The sequence below is a fragment of the Notolepis coatsorum genome (assembly GCF_963971535.1).
Source record: "Notolepis coatsorum genome assembly, chromosome: 19".
In the NCBI taxonomy this organism is placed as follows: Eukaryota; Metazoa; Chordata; class Actinopteri; order Aulopiformes; family Paralepididae; genus Notolepis; species Notolepis coatsorum.
The window spans coordinates 44,225,088-44,244,690 of NC_140183.1; positions in this window are offsets into that span (position 1 = coordinate 44,225,088).

Here is a 19,603-nt window from a genome sequence, read left to right on the forward strand (position 1 = left end):
TTTAAGGGGATGCAGAGCAGAGAAAGACATTTGTCTTGTTTACATCAGGGTCTGCCATTTTCAATTCATAGTGACATTTATGACATACATGACATTTATGACAGGGACATACATGACATACAGGTATATAGTACTGTTACATTTGTGACATACGATATGCAAATATACAGTAAGGAACCTGACGCAAACTTTGCCATCACAACCATTGAACTATTATAATAGCTTTACTATTATAATCTAAATCTGTGCAATATTCATGTTTATTTAGTGATATTCATGTTTATTGATTCAACATAGCTGTTTATCTTTGATAATGTATGACAGGCTTTTGCCCCGACCGGGATTCGAACACGGCTGCACGAGAGCAGTTCAGCTCCTTGGACAGCGTGACAAATGCACCCATTTCATTGGCTGTCAGTCTGTTACACCTATACACGGCTGGCCGCCGCGTGAGAGGTATGAGGACTAACCATTAGACCACGGTGGCAGATAAATAAAATATCCATTATATATCCATAAGAGAGCCGTACGTCGGCCGTCTAATGAAGTTAGATTTATACAGTACACTTTTACTGCTGAATTGACACGTTTAACTTATTCATTCTTTAATTCAGCAAGGCGAAGTGAACTCCAGCTTCGCGTCACTGGTAACGCAGTGGGGAATGTGATTAAACAGCTCTGCACTTGCTGCGGCGTTGAAGTGGGAAAGCGGCAGTGAAACACAGCAGTCTGGCGTTGCCGCGTCTGGGGCTGCCGCGGCGTGTCACGCGGCCGTCGCGGCCAATCAGGGCAACCCCGGAAATCGAATCCGTTGCGGAAGTGGTACACGCGGCCTGCGTAAGTATTTACACTACTGCGCATGCGGATGAGGGGGGGGGGGGGGGGGCTCTCTCGCTCTCTCTCTCTCTGATTTACGACATACACAACTTAACTTTCGTCTCGTTTACATCAGGGTCCCCCATTTTCAATTCATCATAACATGACATACAGATAGACAGCTATCTTTACTCAGGGGCGGACCTAGCACTTTTTTTTTTTATATATATATTTTTTTTGCTCTGCACAGTTTTGGCGCACCCCTCTATATCTGCAACCATTATTTTTCCATAAAAAAAATTCGAACATAAGGGAAAATGAGCCAAAAATCTAAAACGGTCGGTCGGTCGGTCTGAGCCCCCCCCCCCCCCCCCAAAAATCAAAACATCGCCGCGCTACAACCGGTTAACCCTTTTCACTGCGACAATACACTGAAGGTTAACCCTTTCACGACCGTCGGTTGTGTGATAGTAAAGGGTTAACCCTCCGTCGTGTGGCAGTGAAAGGGTTAACAGTTATACAGTAAAGTACTGCACCTATAATTTTTAAAAGCAAGAACAAGAGCTAAGAATAAATGTAAAATGCACACTAAAGAATTAAAACAAATAAACAACTTAGCTAACACACTAATAATAATAATAATAATAATAATAATAATAATAACAAACAATAAAATAACGTGCAAATTTGCTTTAAAAGAAAATTATGTATTGTAAAATATGTTACACATATATAATGGTCTCTAACTAGTAACTACACACCCTCAAGACCCCTACGCTCTGCATCTTCTGGCCGCCTCAGACCTACTCCTATCCAAGCTCCGGGAGGGTCATCAAAGAGAAGTCGCCTATTCTCAGTCCTTGCCCCACAATGGTGGAATGAACTACCCACCCCAGCCGAAACACGTCCAATCTTTCGCCGTCGACTAAAGACTCACTTCTTCAACCATTATCTGAATAAAAAGAAAAAAAATCTAACCCTAACTAACCATACTGTCATGCACTTGTCCTAATAAACTAACCTACACTGTAGCACTCAACACTTTGATGAACATTGTTACTCAGCTGATAGAGTTGTGCCCTTCCTGATGGCTTGTCGTACAGAACTTGTAAGTCGCTTTGGATAAAAGCGTCAGCTAAATGACTAAATGTAAATGTAAATAATCAAAATATAATATGCTAAATAAACAAACCAATAAAAATTACAAATTCACTTTGTCTAAAGAACTATTTACATTCCACTCCCTATCATCACACTTCAAGGTTAGCCTGTAGCTCCTACTGGTTTCCATTTACAGTGCAATCCTTCTAGCCTTCCTCGCTGCAAAGTCATCAATCACATCAAATTGTCCAACTCCTGAGCCAGCTCCTTCCCATCCAAATCAGATTGCCCTCCATGGTTTAAGGTGTGTACAACAGTACAAGTGCCTCTGCTTGCTTCATCAGCTCTTGGTGTGGCAGGTCTTGGAAGTTGTACAAAATTGCATACCTTTCACGTTTCTTGTCTTCTTCTTTTCTTCTCTTTTTAAACTGGATGGCCGGATGGCTTTTGCCTCTTCATAGTTCTCTAACGTTAGTCTTTCTTTCCTCAACGCTCAATTCTATAAACACTTGACCGATACCCATCAATGCACAGCGCTCTAGTATGTTCTGACTGTGAACACCTAAAGCTGAGGCTCAGACCGACCGACCGTTTTAGATTTTTGGCTCATTTTCCCTTGTGTTAGATTTTTCTTTATGTAGAAATAATGGTTGCAGATATAGAGGGGGGCGCCAAAACTGCACAGAGAAGAAAAAGAAAAAAATTAAAAAAATTGGCGCCCCCCTCCCGCCTATATCGCCTGTAGGAAGGTCCGCCCCTGTCTTTACTAAATATAAACCTGCAAGTGGTGTATAGGACTGCTATCTTTACTAAATATAAACCTGCAAGTGGTGTATAGGACTGCTATCTTTACTAAATATGTAAAAATGTAAGTACCTATTTCGCTATTTTGGACATTAGGTGCGCACGTTGCTTATCAAGGCCACCACAGATCAGCTGTGCAACCACAGACCAGCTGTGCAATCGAATTTAATTAGCTAACTGGCTCTCTTTCTCTCTCTCTCTCTCTCTCTCTCTCTCTCTCTGCTATCTTTACTAAATATAAACGTGCAAGTGGTGTAGTAGGACTGCTATCTTTACTAAATATAAACTTGCAAGTGCATGGTGTAGTAGGACTGCTATCTTTACTAAATATAAACTTGCAAGTACATGGTGTAGTAGGACTGCTATCTTTACTAAATATAAACTTGCAAGTACATGGTGTAGTAGTAAGCCAATTTGCTGTTGTAAACCTCCCCCCCACTCCTACCCAACCTCCCACCCACCCACCTCCAATGTACAGTACCTACCCAACCTCCTCCAATGTACAGTTTCTACGTCAAATGTATATACTTCTTTTCTGGACTCTTTTCGTATCACAAACGGTACTGTATTTGCAAATCTGGTATGTCATAAATGTATAGATGTAGCAGTACTGTCTATCTGTATGTCATATATGTTACGATGAATTGAAAATGGGGGACCCTGATGTAAACAAGACGAAAGTCTTTCTCTGGTCTGCATCACCTTAACAATTGTATGTATTGAGCTGTAATGTACTGTACCCATTCTGCAATCTGTTAATAAAGTTTTCAATCAATCAATCAAGTTGTGTATGTCGTAAATGAGAGAGAGAGCGAGCGAGAGAGCCCCCCCCCCCCCCCTCATCCGCATGCGCAGTAGTGCAAATACTTGTTACTTGTCCACGCCACGAAGCCCCGCCTCAAACCCGTCCACGCAGGGCTCTGTGGCTCTGCAGATATACCCTACTCCTATCGCGTGTCACACGCTGAAATACGAGCCCCCCCGGCCCGCGTCGCTTCTATGAGGAAGTGTAACTAGAGCTCCATTCACGGAAGAGCTCTGGTAGTCAGCCGACCAGCGACCCGTGTTCAGAATTCTCCCGGGAGATTGAATAATGCTCGCCCGCAGAATATTCTAGTAATAATAAGCGCTTACTAACGTTTAGCGTCTCCGCTATTTCTGACCGAATTAGTCAACCTTTCTTTTTTCTAATGGCAGATTCTTATTCAGGGGTATTTCGTCGAGTTTATATACGCTGTAATGTGGTATCAGAAATGTATAGAAATATGATAAATATGACTATCCGTTTTTTATTTCAATAAAAACGGACGTGGTATCAAACAAACACAAATTTTAGTGGTTACAATTCCGAAATATATGTAATTTGTTACAGATATATTGAGATTAGGCTATTAGTGTTAATCATGGGGGACATTTTTAAAAAAAAATAGTAAACAGTTAAAGTTATATGGCTTTGATCCAAGGCCCATTTTTGTCAAAATCCTTAGGAAGTTACAAGGGTTAAGGGGACCAGATGTCCCCACAAGTGATGTTGTGGGGACATTGGTCAGTCTCCAAGGTAAAGGAGCTATTTTAGGGTTAAGCATGTAGTTGCTATCGTTAACACTTTGAGTGCCAACGACGAGATTTCTCGTTAGTTCATGCCAACCGTTCAGTGCCAACGATGAGAGATATCTTTTATTTTTTTATTATCGATTTCCATTCATTTTTCATCAATCTAGCCTCACGTTACCAGTGGAGATCTGTCTGAACTCGAACAGGGAAAATACCGCCCCTATTGTCTTTCCGGATGGTACTGCACCCCTTTGGATTGGATTGAATGAAACGCATGGAGAAAAAAATGTCCTGCTTCCACATTTTACTTGTCAGACATGTAACCGGAGACGATCGAAGTCATCGCCCACCCTCAGAACAGCGGAAAATGTGTGTTTCCAGTACCCAGCGTTGGATCAATAAACGCGATCGATATTTGGAGAACATCTGATCTGAGGTAAGGAATCTATCTATTTTACCAGTCTTGGGATAATCATTTACATTTACATTTAGTCATTTAGCTGACGCTTTTATCCAAAGCGACTTACAAGTTCTGTACGTCAAGCCATCAGGAAGGGCACAACTCTATCAGCTGAGTAACAATGTTCATCAAAGTGTTGAGTGCTACAGTGTAGGTTAGTTTATTAGGACAAGTGCATGACAGTATGGTTAGTTAGGGTTAGATAATTTTTTATTTTTTTTTCATAATAATCAGAGCTATTTTCACCTATATATCAGCGTGTGCCATATGTGTGTCTGTGTGTGCGATCAGGAAATAAGGTAATCGATTTTTCAGCCCGCTTCTATAGCGTGCATAAGTACACATATACTATCGATAATCTAGCGTTTATTTGAAAACTATTCATAAATAGGCCGAAAAATTACCGTGTTTTGTGTATTCCAGTAAAGGGCGTTTATCACAGAATCTTTATTTTCTTCTGGAACTTTCATAAAACGAGCGTTTTTCAAAATGGTATAAAACGGAAATGAACAGATAAAATAAAAAATAAAAAAAATCCGTTTCGACAATGTTGACTGCAAACAAGTCATTGATAAGCGACGGCCATATTAGACACATAGCCATAATTTAAGATATAGTTTATGCGTTCGCAAATATGAGAGCTCTATCATTGAAGTGGGTGTTGGCACGCAACAGGGTTCTGGGGCACCGGACCCGTGGCACTCAAAGTGTTAATGTTAGGAGTAGAGTTGGGGAATGAATACAAGTCTATGGAATGTCTCCACACTGCTCATGAAAACATGGCTGTGTGAGGTCCATGGTGTTTGTTCAATGTGTGTTGTACTTGTTACGCACCCCAGTAAGGGGACGCAACACAAGGACATAGACAGGGTGAGGGTGCAGTGACACAAAACCACAAAACTTTTCTAAATAATAGTATTTATTTCACAAAATCAAAACACAGCACAGAGACCAAGGAGGACTTCCTAGTGGCACCAAATTAAATACAAAAAGAAATGAAAACTCACCCCCCCCCCCTTTTTTTTTAAACTTACATTTTTATTAACATTTATAGACAAACAACACTTACACAAAAATGGAACCCATAATACAACATTGTTAAACAGACATAAATAATAAAGTACAAAAAATATAATACAATTGTAATACCCAAAAAAATAAAAAATAAAATCAGAAAATGCTAACTAAGTCAAAAGTGTGTGACATGGGTTCAGAGACCCTCCTTGAACCTCTTTCCTCCTTTACCCTTCGCCCTCTTGTGATGCATTTGGTCCTTCTCCCAACCCCCACCCATTCCAAATGCTGAATCGAGAACCTCATCCTTCACTCTGTCATCTTTCTCTCCCATTACAGAAGCAGAGACCCTGACACTGGTAACGTCAAACCGTCCGACTACTTGCCAGCTGGACCAGCTACCCTCCCCACTCCTCCAGACCATAGCACCAGACATCCTCCCATTCCTAACTGCAACCATCAACTCCTCACTCAACTCGGGGGTGGTCCCCACCTCCCTAAAACAAGCCAGAGTCACGCCGCTCATAAAAAAACCAACCCTGAACCCTACTGTCATAGGCAACTACCGTCCTGTCTCTCTTCTCTCCTTCCTTTCTAAAACACTTGAACGTGCTGTATCCAACCAACTTACTACTTATCTCTTACAGAATGACCTCCTAGACCCTAATCAGTCAGGCTTCAGGACTGGTCACTCCACAGAGACAGCCCTCATTGCGGTCACAGAGGCACTTCACTTAGCAAAAGCGAAAGGCCTCTCCTCTGTCCTGATTCTCCTAGATCTATCTGCAGCCTTCGACACAGTCAACCACCAGATCCTCCTTGCGGCCCTCGCAGGAATGGGAGTGGCTGGCTCTGCGCTGACATGGCTGTCATCATACCTCAATGACCGCTCCTACCAAGTGTCATGGAGAGGGACCCTGTCGGCCACCCGCCCCCTGCGGACGGGTGTCCCCCAGGGCTCGGTTTTAGGACCCCTTCTCTTCTCCCTCTACACTAAATCACTGGGTAACATTATCACGTCTCATGGCTTCTCCTACCATTGTTATGCCGACGATACTCAACTCTTCCTCTCCTTCCCTCCCTCAGATATCCACGTCTCTGTGCGGATCTCGGCCTGTCTGTCCGACATCTCAGCCTGGATGACGTCCAACCACCTCAAACTGAACCTAAGCAAAACAGAATTGCTCCACCTGCCGGCCAAATCCTCCCCCCTAACCGACCTTTCAATCACAGTCGAGAATGCAGCTGTGACTGCGTCCCCGACCGCCAAGAACCTTGGTGTTGTCCTCGACGACCAGTTGAACTTCTCTGCTCACATCGCAGCGACGACCAGAACCTGCCGATTCCTCCTGAGCAACGTCAGAAGGATACGCCCCTTCCTGACAAAAGAAGCCACCCAACTCCTCGTCCAATCAACAGTCATCTCCCGCCTCGACTACTGCAATGCACTGCTCGCTGGCCTCCCGGCCACTGCCACTAAGCCTCTTCAACTCATTCAGAACGCAGCGGCCCGCCTGATCTCAAACCTACCGAAGTCGGCCCATGTCACCCCACTTCTTAGGGACCTGCACTGGCTCCCCATTGCTGCACGAATCCGCTTCAAGGCCCTCGACCTAGCATACCGTGCGGCAAAGGGAACCGCTCCCGCCTACCTCCGGTCAATGGTCTCTAACTACACACCCTCAAGACCCCTACGCTCTGCATCTTCTGGCCGCCTCAGACCTACTCCTATCCAAGCTCCGGGAGGGTCATCAAAGAGAAGTCGCCTATTCTCAGTCCTTGCCCCACAATGGTGGAATGAACTACCCACCCCAGTTAGGACAGCCGAATCACGTCCAATCTTTCGCCGTCGACTAAAGACGCACTTCTTCAACCATTATCTGAATTAAAAAAAAAAAAAAAAAAAAAAAAAAAAAAAAAAAAAAAAAAATCTAACCCTAACTAACCGTACTGTCATGCACTTGTCCTAATAAACTAACCTACACTGTAGCACTCAACACTTTGATGAACATTGTTGCTCAGCTGATAGAGTTGTGCCCTTCCTGATGGCTTGTCGTACAGAACTTGTAAGTCGCTTTGGATAAAAGCGTCAGCTAAATGACTAAATGTAAATGTAAATGTAAATGATGTCGTTTTCGTTCCCCTTGTAATCCTCCCACTTTCCCCATCTTTCTCCAAATTTCTCTTCCTGTAACCTCAGCATGTGTGTTATCCTCTCCATATCCTGTATCTCTTCCACTATTCCTACCCATTGTGCTATTGTCGGTGGGTCTTCTTTGTACCACAGTCTTGTTATTGCTTTTCTGGCCGCTATCAACATTATCTTTATTAAATATTTGTCCCCCCCTTGTATTCCCTCGTGTGTCAGGTCTCCTAAGTAAAGCACCAGTCCTGTTTGTGGTAACCTGTATCCTAATATTCTGATCATTGCCTCCCCTATCTCCTCCCAATACCCCTTCAGCTTCTGACATCCCCAGAATATGTGCGTGTGATTTGCCCCCTCCTTCCCACACATCCTCCAGCATGCTCTTTGTGTTGGTGCATATTTTCCCTTCAGCTCTGGGGTTATAAAGAATCTGATTATGTTTTTCCATCCAAACTCTTTCCATATCCTCGATCCTGTTGTTGAATGTTGCACCTCGCATATGTTCCCCCATTCCTTCCCTGTTATTCCTATCTCTAGTTCTCTCTCCCATTTCTCCCTTATATAATCGGTCGTGTGTCCCTTGCTGGTCATTATAGCCCGGTACAGTGCTGATATTACCCTTCCTTTCCCTCCTTCGTATGCCCTTATGCATCCTAATTATTCCATTCTGTTCTTCTTCCTTGTCCCCTCTTATTTCTTTATTATAGTAATCTCTAATCTGTAGATATCTGAAGTGGTCCCTGTTTTCTAGTCCAAAGTTCTCCTTTAATTTTTGTGGTGTTTGCATTTCCCCCTTCTCTATCATTTTGCATATCGCTGTTGTCCCCCCCCCCCCCTCTCCCACCTCCTGAATCCACGGTCCAGCCTCCCTGGTTTGAATCTCTTGTCATGTGCTATCCATCTCAGAACCCCTGACTGCTTCTCTAATTTGTGTGTTTTTACTACTCTGTTCCTCACCCTCCCCTTTACAGGCGCTGAACGCCCAAAAGTACAGGTGGTGATGCTCACTCTAAAGCTGGTGTCTTTAACATCAGGTCACCTACGTGATGCAAAATGTAGACCCAGGGTATCTTCCTGTCCGCAATGTCCCTGTGTGCGAAACAAAAGATTAATACACAAGAAAAGTAGTCACCATAGGCTGGGTGAACAAGGGAACAAATATTAGTTTCACAATAAAGATACAACACTAAAGATATTTCCTAAACGTACAAGAACCAGAGCTTTTACCAGCTCTACCAAATGTACCATGAACCGCTAAAGATATTTCCTATACTAACAAGAACCAGAGCTTTTACCAGCTCTACCAAATGTACCATGAACCACTAAAGATATTTCCTATACTAACAAGAACCAGAGCTTTTACCAGCTCTACCAAATGTACCATGAACCACTAAAGATATTTCCTATACTAACAAGAACCAGAGCTTTTACCAGCTCTACCAAATGTACCTCTAAAGAGCCACAGCTCTATACCAAACGACACAAGGAGAATTATCACCAAAGACACAGAGAGACACCCACCACCACAATGAGCCAAAAGAGCTAACTAACACTGCACACAATGGGATATATAAAGGGGGAGTGGAGGTTGATAGCAGATCAGCCACAGCTGCCGTTGCACTGCTGCTGTTGCTGGAGTGAGATGCTGATTGCAACCTGCTGGAAGATGGAACTGGGAGACATCTGAGAAATAGATATGTAGACACAAGAGGGAGACAAAAGACAACAACAACCAAAACATGCCTATATACACAACAGATAACATACATAACTCCCTATATATATATATATATATATATATATATATATATATATATACATAAGGACACCGTCCGTAACATGCGTGTTCAGTCAGTCCTTGAAATGTATCCCAATAATCCCTCAACTAATCCTCTTCATCAGATCCATTCATTATCTCTTTCTCTCATTATCTCTTAGGGCGTTTTCACACCTAGCTCGTTTGGAGCTGTTGTTCCGAAACCTGGAGCGTTTACCCCCTATTTCGGTTCAGTTGGGCATATATGAACACAGCAATCACATTCTGTTGCGGAACAAAACAAGCGGGCCGAGACCACCTGGATAGGATGGTCTCGGCGCACTTCCAAACGAACCCGATGCGACTCGTACGCTGTGAGAATGCAATCGACTTAACAAACCGACACAATAATAATAATAATGAGTCGTGGGTCAACGTGGAGCAGCGATGAGGTACACTGCCTCGTTGATATTTGGGCAGACGATCACATTCGTCAGATGCTGGAGAACACGCACAAGAACACTGAAGTGTACAGAAAGTTTAGTGACCGAATGAGGGAAAGGGGCTTTGAAAGGTCTGTCGAACAGTGTCGTGCTGCTGCTGCTGCACGTTGTTACAGCGGAGATACAACAAGCAGAGCAGACCCTGAAATGGTGTTTGTGTTGCCGGGTGTCAGTCAGTCAGTCAGCCAGTCAGCCACCGCGCGCGCAGGAGAGGAGAGCCGGGGTCTGTAGTGACAGCAGCACCGTGCGGGACAACGCTATGGGGGTAGATTTCTATCAAAAATAAACAAACGCAAAAGTAGAATCCACAATCGTAAAGTAGAATCCACAATCGTAAAAACTATCCACACACACACACCTCAGAATCCACAATCATAAAAACGAAATCCACAATCATAAAAACGATCCACACAAACACACCTCTCAATTTGTGTTTCATAAATCATAAAAACACGCTTGATTTGTTTATATTTACGTATGGAATTCTAAAAACAGCTTGATCTGCTTAGATTTACGTACGGAATTATAAGGACACACTTGATCAACTTGGAGTTACGTACGGAATTTTGAGACATATTTCGCTGTTTTCCCCGTGGGGATTCGTGTGTGACGCTTCTTCTTCTTAGAGGTCCATCAAAAATAAACAAACGCAGAAGTAGAATCCACAATCGTAAAAACGATCCACACAAACACACCTCTCAATTTGTGTTTCATAAATCATAAAAACACACTTGATTTGTTTATATTTACTTACGGAATTCTAAAAGTTACGGACAGAATTTTGAGACAAATATTCCACTGTTTTCCCCGGCCAATCAGAGAGGGGCTTCGCTCAACCAATCAGAGAGGGGTCTGCAGAAATGGCCTCAACCAATCAGAGAGGGGTCTGCAGAAATGCGGCTACGAATTGTAGAGACGCACACACGAATCCCCGCCGGGGAAAACAGTGGAATATTTGTCTCAAAATTCTGTCCGTAACTTTTAGAATTCCGTAAGTAAATATAAACAAATCAAGCGTGTTTTTATGATTTATGAAACACAAATTGAGAGGTGTGTTTGTGTGGATCGTTTTTACGATTGTGGATTCTACTTCTGCATTTGTTTATTTTTGATGGACCTCTAAGAAGAAGAAGCGTCACACACGAATCCCCACGGGGGAAAACAGCGAAATATTTGTCTCAAAATTCCATACGTAACTCCAAGTTGATCAAGTGTGTCCTTATAATTCCGTACGTAAATCTAAGCAGATCAAGCTGTTTTTAGAATTCCGTACGTAAATATAAACAAATCAAGCGTGTTTTTATGATTTATGAAACACAAATTGAGAGGTGTGTTTGTGTGGATCGTTTTTATGATTGTGGATTTCGTTTTTATGATTGTGGATTCTGAGGTGTGTGTGTGGATAGTTTTTACGATTGTGGATTCTACTTTACGATTGTGGATTCTACTTTTGCGTTTGTTTATTTTTGATAGAAATCTACCCCTATACAACGCCTCCTCTCTCTCTCTCTCTCACTGACTCTCTCTCTCCCTCTCTCTCTCGCACCGACTCGCTCTCTCTCTCTCTCTCTCTCTCTCTCACACACCGTATCTCTCTCCCTCTCACCGACTCTCTCTCTCTCCGACTGTCTCTGTCTCTCTCTATCTCTCTCTCTCTCTCCCTCTCTCTTTGCCCGCGGTCATCAGTAAAGTCAGGCTCGAGTCAGATTCAGGGTTAGGGGGGGGGGGGGGGGACTCCCCAAAATCTGACCAATGAGTGACAGTTTGCTCGCGCGTGCTTTTGTTTTGGTCCGCTGGTAACACAGCCGTGTGAACACAAACGAACTAAAGGACAAGTGCAACAATTGTATCATTATAGTCCCTGTGTCTCCCTGAATAGGAACAAAGCAAACGAACTACAGGTGTGAAAACACCCTTAGATATGTGGTGAGGCTGCAGTATAAAAATAATTTATTACTTCATAATAATAATTCATTTTATTTATATAGCGCTCCTCAAGACCCGAAGTTGCTGACAGTAGGCAGAGTAACATAGTAAAACAAAGAAACAAAAAAGGAACATAAGACCACAGGGGAAAGCAGCATGAGATAACACAGAAACATAGAGCGACAGTAATCACCTAATGACATCAATCATGTTGGAGGGGGGGGGGGGGGGGGGGGGGGTTGAAGGCTAGGGAGAACATCATCATCATAAAGTGAAGTATTGATCGTGTTGATATTGAGTTAAGTAACTCCTCTGTAAGGACATGTCAGAACTCACCAGCACCTTAAGTAGAACTTCATGTTACCGGCCAAAATGCTTGGTAGACAATCTTGGAAATAAGAATAATTGAGGCCTTATGTTAAATGTTTTATCTCGTTCTCCTTTCCTCCAACATGGCTGCCTGTCACCATTGGTAACCACTTTTGAAAGAAAATGCCCAATTTCTGTAGAGGTAGAGTAGGTAAAACACAAAAGGAGTCATAATACTGCTCCACTGACTTTGTTTACAAGATACAGTAATAAAGACACAAAATGAATACATTTGTGTTGATAGATTTCACATATCAACACAGCAAATATTGTTTTGCACATAGTGACCGTTGTTTCTTCCAACATGGAGGACAAATGATCATTCCAAACAATCTGTGAAAGGCCTCTATAGAACCTCTGTATACATGCTGAAGAAGACCTATGGCCCAAACATCAATAATAATCTTATTGTTGTTGGCTCTGAGATCCAACATGTGGACATGATCGTTCAGCTACTGGGCATGCCCAACGAGAACATCTGGCCTGTAAGCATTCACATCTTAACTATACTGTAGTTTCTCAGTTTCCTCCAATCATAACTGTTGCTTCCCTCAAACAAACGGAGAATCTAAAATCATTTTTAAAACATTGTGTAACATTTTGACATGCCATTACCATGATGATCTGTGTTTGAGAGAGAATCAAACTGTATCCAGAAGGATAATAGAATGAAGACACAGAATTCAGTCTACAGTAGGTTTAAAGATATATTTTATTTGTTTAACTTTTTAATTTAACCATGAACATATTTCATGTAAAGCAACCTAGAGATACATACACAAACACAGACTTGTAATTGAGAATAGCTTTTCTCATAGTAGTGGGGCAGCTTAGCTGAAGAAATGTGCACTTTGTGATAAAAGCATCAAACTTGGCACATTATGTAGCTTAATATATAGGCCGTAAGGTGAAGGCTGTATTGTTTCATCCCGTTCCCACCTCGGCGGACTACACAATTTTCACTCTGGGTGAAAGATATATTGGTGTAGATTTAGGAATAAAAAGTTCTCCATTTACAATCCTGCCCGTTTTGCGCAATCATTATTTTAAAGTCGGGACTAGATCTTTCCTCGCGAACAGATACTTAAATTTTTTTACGTAATTGGTACGAGTTTGGTCACGCATCTTGCGCTCGACCAATAGCAGCTCTCTTTGTTGCGAGGATACGGCCGTCGGGGCGACAACAAATGACATCCACAGAGTAACGTTACGGACGAAAATGGACAAAAAACACATTCTAAAGTTTTCAAAAAGGTTTCTAAACAATGTTATATGCATCTCACGTCCGTTCAGAAAGAACGTGTACAAGATTTTACACAGACACGGTGGGATAGATATAGAAACTGTGTAGAACAGTGGCTTAACCTACCAGTACCAGGCCAGAATCATACCATTGCGGAGACATACAAACATTGTTTAGAGATCGATTTGTGTCATAAATGTCATGATATATATCTGTGTATGTCATAAATGTCATGATGAATTGAAAATGGGGGACCCTGATGTAAACAAGACGAAAGTCTTTCTCTGGTCTGCATCCCCTTAACACTTTGAATGCCCAACCCGAGTTTTCTCGGGTTTACCCCCATAACCCCATATTCTCTTTTTTTTATTAGCGATCTGAATTCATATTTCATCAACCGAGTCTACCGTTAGTAAATCAGCCACCCCAGGCGCTCAGATGTGAAAAAAGCGCCCCCTATCGTCTCCCAGATGGTAATTCACCCTTTTGGATTGGACTCAATGAAAATGCATGGGGAAAAAAAACCCGGACTCCACATTTTACTTCTCACGCATGTAACCGGGGCCGATCAGCTTCATGCTGGACCCTCAGCACATGCAGCGTGTATACGCTGTTTTACAGTATACGCGTGGGATCAATAAAAGGATAGATTTTTGGAATGGTCGATCAGGAATTGGAATAATCCATTTGGATACCATCTGATCTCAGGTAAGGAATCTATTTTGCCAGTCTTAGGATAATCATACCTGTTTTCACGGAGTTATAAGCTTTCCCCCTATATGTGATATGGCTGTTTTGACTGTGCGAGTGATCAGGAAATAAGAGAATTGATTTACAGCTTGCGGCACCAGCGTGCATACGTACACATATACTATCGATAATCTAGCGTTTATTTGAAAAAGATTCATAAATAGGCCGAACAATGACAACGTTCTAGAATATTACAGTACATCAGCGTTTATCAGGGATTCTTTTTTTTCCTTCTTGAAAACGAGGGCTTTTCAAAATGCTATAAAACGGAAATTAACCGATAAAAAACAATCCGCTTCGACGATGTTGACTGGAAATGGGTCATTGATAATGCGACGGGCAGATTAGACACATAGCCATAATTTAAAACATAGATTAGGCGATATTAACGTTAACATTGAAGTGGTTGCTGGGCATTCAAGGGGGTAAAAAGGAAAACACGGCCGGCTCTGAAAGTGTTAACAATGTGTATTGCGCTGTACTGTATTGTACCCATTCTGCAATCTGTTAATAAAGTTTTCAATCAATCAAGATGTGGATAACTATTTGATGCTGTGCTGAGATACAGTTTAGCTGTGTTTTTGTTTACATAACATATATAGCATTCTAGTTTTCTTCAGATACTGTATGCCATCTAGTTTTATTGTTTACAGTGATGTTTATGTAGCTCTGCTAGTTCATAGTGATGTTTAAACTTGTAAAAGAAATGCTTTTGAAATGTAAAATAATAGACCTAAAATTCTGATAATAAATCATATTCAGCCTATGGATTTCCTACATATACTGCACGACACCTGTTTGATCTGCGGGATGAGGCGCGCTTGTTTCTGATGGAGAATGCGTCCCAGCTCGCTGCCCACCTCCGATGCCGACTGGATATCAATTGAGGGGGAATACGCACAGCTACCTACCTATTCGAAAAAACATTATCTGCACTGAAAAAATAAGTACAGATCACGTCTGAATGAATGTGGAGGATGATCTCCGAGTCGCTGTCTCCAAAATTAAACCCAGACTGGACTTGTTGTGCTTCAAGCATATGCCCATCCATCTCATTAGGTGAGTTGAACATTACCCTTCTAAATGAAACGCGCTATATGTATTCATTTTATGGTTGTTTGATTATTGTGTTATTTTGTGTAGTTATTGTGCGTGTTAAAAGCCTCCAATGCATATGTGTGCGTGTGAACGTTTGCATGTTTCAACCACCTCCTATAATAGTGGGGGTCGCGGCTCTCTGACACCGTTATTTCGGGGGGTCATGGCCTGAAAACGTTGGGAACGATGTATTTATTATATTACATGATACCTAAGCGCATACAGTACAGATATCCTCATAGGTATCTATTCATTCGTATCAATTAGATACTCTTTGGGCTTGTTTTTATCTACTTATTCTGAAAGAGTTCAATTGAAATAATTATTTTCGATAGCAATATCTCATTCGATTATTCATTCCATTAAGCCTATTGCCAGCAGGCACATTTAAATAAATATAATCTGATTGATTGGGGTAATGAGGGATTTAAAATTAGCCTATAGATATGCATTTAGCTTGTCGGCGAGGCTATTGAGCCGTACTGTATTGTACCCATTCTGCAATCTGTTAATAAAGTTTTCAATCAATCAATCAATGCCGTTAGAAAATCAGGATTTCTGCGATCGACACCTGCTGTCTTTTCAGGTGAGGCGGCCGCGCGCAATTATCCTGAGTATCAAGTCTGGTTCGAATTAATGAGACTGAATCAGTGTTCGAGGAACAGGGAAAGCCTGGATTCAAACATCGGGTTAATTGAATCTGGCTAATGGGACTTTTGATCGACTTAGTTGAACCAGGTACGGGGAATAGGGCCCTGGTGGTGTTCAGACTCGTCACGGTTAAAAAACAAACAAATTCAAATGACCACACAAGCCAAATAGGTCGTAATACAGTCCGATGGTCAAGACACAAAAACAGGCTCTCGTACAAAAAAGGGATTGTTCAATACTCAGAGTAGTCGTCCCGTCCAGGGTCAGTACACAAGGGGGTTTCTCAGCCAGTCTAGGGTCCAGTACACAATGAACACCTTCTCGCCTTCACCTTTCCTCTCACTACCTCTCACCTCGCAAAACTCCGTACACAACAATCTCTCTCTCAATACAACTCCAACCTCACCTCCACTTAACTCTCTCTATCCTGTATTTGTAGTGTGTGCATGATTGTGGTATGTAGGTGAACTAATGATGCACAGGTGTGTTCTATCAGTACTAATCAGCTACCTAATTGTTTCCACTCCTTCCGTGGCAGTAATATCTCCCGGGGAGGGGGGGTGATATCTGCCACAATATATATATATCCATATATGTCTGAATTTACCTGCATATAATCCTTCTATATACAGTACCTACTTATACACATGCTATAACTCTGTATGATTGCATGTACAATAATGCTGTATATGGCGTATATATATTTATTATTGTATACTAACCTTACTGTCATGCACTTGTCCTAATATACTAACCTACATTTTAGCACTACATCAGCTACTCAGCTGATAAGAGTTGTACCCTTCCTGCTGTCTTGTTGTACAAAACTTGTAACTCGCTTTGGATAAAAGCGTCAGCTAAATGGCAAAATGTAAAAGTAAAGTATATATATATCCACATGTCTGTACATACCTGCATATAATCTTTTTTACATAATCTGTAGATACTATATCTGTACATATGTACATATCCCTTACCTACTCTTACTAGTTACGCTGCTGGCCAGTATGACTTACTACCATAGTGTCTTTATACCTGTATCACTGTACTATTTATTATTATTATATTAGTCAGTAGTTCTAATTTATATATTGTATACCCAGTCTAATGACCTGTACATTGTGGCAATACATTTAAATCTAATCTAATCTGAGTACAATCTGTGTATACAACCTTCTGCAAAATGTGTACATAAATATATATATGTATGCGTAGCCAGTGTAATAGTTTGTGCAATACTGAACACAAAGCCTGATTCCCTTTGTTCTCCTTAGCTGGACATGAGTGGGTCAGAGTCCAACACACTGGTCTATTTTGGCTTGTTCAGCGGACAGGACCCCAAGCCAGCTCAAGACCCTGGTTACTCACCATGTCCTCTTTTCTCATCTTCTACAAATAATCACATCCTGTAAATGAATTAATGTGATTTAATGCTTGAATGAAATTGATTAAAACATTTATTTTCCTACTTGATTTTTTTCCTGTACATTGTTTATACTCTTTTTTCATGAACATGTACAAATCATTTGATAGCTGAGCTGATACAAACATCAACTGCCAAGTTCATCCACCAAGTCCACGCTTTGCACCACTCAACATTATACAGAAGAAGCCTTACAGCTAATTAGGCACTCCATGTCCATTACAGAAAAGAAGGAAACAGAGCTGAAGTGTTTTATTCTTAGTGCTACTTAACCTGATTAATTACATGTAATTATGTCTTCAAACCAACTTCAAACCTCTGTTGTAGTTCTTTGGAAATGAGTCCCCTCTCTGTTGAGCATCTTAGGGGAGCTGACGCCTCTTCAGAAGCAATCCTTTGCCTTTCCAGCTATTTCTTGCTCAGGAGTGACTCTGGAAGGCTAATTGGCATGAGTTGAGTGTGGATACATGAGCTCTAATAGACTATTGAGGCATGTAACACTAAAAGAAAACTTGATATAAAACATTTGGACATACTTAGTTCATGTCGTGTTCACAGTCATAAGGCATTTTGCTTTAGTGTATTTGATCTTTAATGACATTGCACAGAATTAAAAACATATACATATTTAGAACACACATAGACCACATTATTACATATAAAATGGTTACTTTTCTTTATAGAAAGGTTAGTGATTGAAGTCATTTCTTAACATAAGCGCTCAACAATGTATAAGTAAACGTACATAAATCAGTACGGTCTGCATTATGGTTGGCAATGCCCCAAGGCCCAATCAGTGATTCAAACGTAAATAAATGGGTTTTGTTGTTTGTTGTTTTATCCTGTGGGTAGCTCCACTACCAAAAATAAGCAATGATGTTTTCAGTCACTAGTAGACGACTGGGCTCTTGATACAATGACATGGTACATATGAGTTTTTAATTCTATTCTCTGTATTTTGTGGCTTCAAAAGGTTTGTTGACATTGGTAATGTGTGTAAACACTAGAATAAAACGGCCCGTTCCCTGTACGTGGCTAACTGAGTTAGCCGGATAATCTTCAGGATAACTTGACATAAATCAGGCTTTTCGGTTCCACAAAGCAAGTTTGGCTAAATCACTATGGCAACAGATCGAAACATTTGAACCTGGGCCCTATTCCCCGTATCTGGTTCAACTAAGTCGATCAAAAGTCCCATTAGCCAGATTCAATTAACCTGATGATTGAAACCAGGCTTTCCCTGTTCCTCGAAGGCTGATTCACTCTCGTTAATTCTAACCAGACTTGATACTCAGGATAATTGCGCACGGCCGCCTCACCTGAAAAGACCGCTGGGCCCTATTCCCCGTACCTGGTTCAACTAAGTCGATCAAAAGTCCCATTATCCAGATTCAATTAACCCGATGTTTGAATCCGGGCTTTCCCTGTTCCTCGAACGCTGATTCAGTCTCGTTAATTCAAACCAGACTTGATACTCAGGATAATTGCGCCTCACCTGAAAAGACAGCAGGTGTCGATCGCAGAAATCCTGATTTTCTAACGGCATTGATTGATTGATTGATTTAAAACTTTATTAAAAGATTGCAGAATGGGTACAATACAGTACGGCTCAATAGCCTCGCAGACAAGTTAAATGCATAATCTATAGGCTAATTTTAAGTCCCTCATTACCCCAATCAATCAGATTATATTTATTTAAATGTGCCTGCTGGCAGTAGGCTTAATGGAATGAATAATCGAATGAGATCTTGCTAGCGAAAATAATTTGTTAAACTCGTTCAGAATAAGTAGACAAAAACAAGCCCAAAGAGTATCTAATTGATACGAATTAATAGATACTTATGAGGATATCTGTACTGTGTGTGCTTAGGTATCATGTACTATAAATACATGGTTCCCAACGTTTTCAAGGCTCGACCCCCGAAATAAGAGAGGCTTGGAGGGAGGCTATACAGTTTCACTATTAATCAGGTTTGAATCTGTTTCGGA